This window comes from Triticum dicoccoides, chromosome 1A (assembly GCF_002162155.2).
Source record: "Triticum dicoccoides isolate Atlit2015 ecotype Zavitan chromosome 1A, WEW_v2.0, whole genome shotgun sequence".
Lineage (NCBI taxonomy): Eukaryota > Viridiplantae > Streptophyta > Magnoliopsida > Poales > Poaceae > Triticum > Triticum dicoccoides.
In genome coordinates, this window is record NC_041380.1 from 141,013,247 (window position 1) to 141,016,333 (window position 3,087).

Here is a 3,087-nt window from a genome sequence, read left to right on the forward strand (position 1 = left end):
CCTCCCCTCCCCTCCACCAACCAGCTCTTGGCCGGATCCCACCAAATCCTCGGTGATAGAGTGCTCGAAACGGCCGGCCCGGCGAGGGCGAGACTGTCCCGGCGCCGGAATCGACTCCCCGCGCCTCGGGGATCGCACGCGCGCTCTCCTCGGGTTCCTCGCGCCCTGTCCAATCGCGAGGGACGCCTCCTCCTCCGTCCCCTTCCTCTCTCTCTCTCTCTCTTCTCTATCTCCTCGCCTCCACGAGAAATTAGAAAGAAAAGAAACTCTGGGGGAAAACAGAAGAGAGGAGGGGAATAAAAACGGCTGTTTTGGGATGGAAGCCCTCCCGGAGTATGGTATTTGCACTTGTCCGCTTAGTAGGTGGTTCACGCTTCACTATGGCCGCTTTAGAAGGATTTTTTTTTCTAAAGAATATTTTAATTCTACTCTAAAATTTCAGCAGTGACGTAGTACCACCCTATCGTCCACAGCATGAACGATTAGGAGATGGGCAATGCTAGTCGTCGGTCTACCGGTCAGAATATCAAAATTGGTGGCCTTGGGAGCCGCGTGATCAAAGTTGCATGAACATGCAACACTGCCGTTTCTTCAGTGTCACCCACGGAGCGAGAAAATAAATCCTCCTGCGTGCCTCCCTTTTCCATGGCTCGCGCGTGGAATAGTTGACCGCCGACATGCTCCTCCATCGATGGCCAGCAGCACCACTTCCCCGCTTCTAGCACGGCTGATAGCGGCCCTCACCGCTGGCGTTGCTCCTTCATCCGCTGCCAAGATTGTCCATGGTTGTTCACTGTCTCAACAGCGCCCCATGACCTCGCAGCACGTTGGCTCGCCGCAATTGTACGCACCGGTGCAGCTCCACACGTCACCGGTCCCAGCTCTCGACGTGCATGGTTGTAGCACCGCCGATGACGGGTGGCAGCATCCTGTAGGCACAAAAATGACTTGGTGTGTCACCAGTTCCAGTTCCCAACGTACACAGTGTTGGGGAACGTAATAATTTTAAAAAAATTCCTACGCACACGCAAGGTCATGATGATACACAATAACGAGAGGGAAGAGTGTTGTCTACGTACCCTCGTAGACCGGAAGCGAAAGCATTATAACAACGCGGCTGATGTAGTCGTACGTCTTCACGGCCCGACCGATCAAGCACCGAAACTACGGCACATTCGAGTTTTTGCACACGTTCAGCTCGATGACGATCCCCGGACTCCGATCCAGCAAAGTGTCGGGGATGAGTTCCGTCAGCACGACGGCGTAGTGATGATCTTGATGTTCTACCGTCGCAGGGCTTCGCCTAAGCACCGCTACAATATTATAGAGGATTATGGTGGAGGGGGACACCGCACACGGCTAAGAGATCAATGATCAATTGTTGTGTCTCTGGGGTGCCCCCCTGCCCCCGTATATAAAGGAGTGGAGGAGGGGGCCGGCCAAGGAGGGTGGCGCGCCCAAGGGGGGGAGTCCAACTCCCACCGGGAGTAGGACTCCCCTTTTTCCTATTAGGAGTAGGAGAGGGGAAGGAAGAGGAAGGAGGGAGGAAGGAAAGAGGGGGCCGGCCCCCCTCCCAATTTGGATTGGGCTTGGGGGGGGCGCCCCCTCCCTTGCTCCTTTCCCCTCCTTTCCACTAAGACCCAATAAGGCCCATATACCTCCCGGGGGGTTCCGATAACCTCCCGGTGATCCGGTATTGTCCCAATCTTACTCGGAACCTTTCCGGTGTCCAAATATAGTCGTCCAATATATCGATCTTTATGTCTCGACCATTTCGAGACTCCTCGTCAAGTCCGCGATCACATCCGGGACTTCGAACAACCTTCGGTACATCAAAATATATAAACTCATAATGAAACTGTCATCGTAACGTTAAGTGTGCGGACCCTACGGGTTCGAGAACAATGTAGACATGACCGAGACACGTCTCCGGTCAATAACCAATAGCGGAACCTGGATGCTCATATTGGCTCCTACATATTCTACGAAGATCTTTATCGGTCAGACCGCATAACAACATACGTTATTTCTTTGTCATCAGTATGTTACTTGCCCGAGATTCGATCGTCGGTATCTCAATACCTAGTTCAATCTCGTTATCGGCAAGTCTCTTTACTCATTCCGTAATACATCATCTTACAACTAACTTATTAGTTGCATTGCTTGCAAGGCTTAAGTGATGTGTATTACCGAGAGGGCCCAGAGATACCTCTCCGACAATCGGAGCAACAAATCCTAATCTCGAAATACGCCAACGCAACATGTACCTTTGGAGACACCTGTAGAGTACCTTTATAATCACCCAGTTACGTTGTGACGTTTGGTAGCACACAAAGTGTTCCTCCGGTAAACGGAAGTTGCATAATCTCATAGTCATAGGAACATGTATAAGTCGTGAAGAAAGCAATAGCAACATACTAAACGATCGGGTGCTAAGCTAATGGAATGGGTCATGTCAATCACATCATTCTCCTAATGATGTGATCCCGTTAATCAAATGACAACTCATGTCTATAGTTAGGAAACATAACCATCTTCGATTAACGAGCTAGTCAAGTAGAGGCATACTAGTGACACTTTGTTTGTCTGTGTATTCACACAAGTATTACGTTTCCAGTTAATACAATTCTAGCATGAATAATAAACATTTATCATGATATAAGGAAATAAATAATAACTTTATTATTGCCTCTAGGGCATATTTCCTTCAGTCTCCCACTTGCACTAGAGTTAATAATCTAGATTACACAGTAATGATTCTAACACCCACGGAGCCTTGGTGCTGATTATGTTTTGCTCGTGGAAGAGGCTTAGTCAATGGGTCTGCTACATTCAGATCCGTATGTATCTTGCAAATCTCTATGTCTCCCACCTGGACTAGATCCCGGATGGAATTGAAGTGTCTCTTGATGTGCTTGGTTCTCTTGTAAAATCTGGATTCCTCTGCCAAGGCAATTGCACCAGTATTGTCACAAAAGATTTTCATTGGACCCGATGCACTAGGTATGACACCTAGATTGGATATGAACCCCTTCATCCAGACTCCTTCGTTTGCTACTTCCAAAGCATCTATGTACTCCGCTTCAC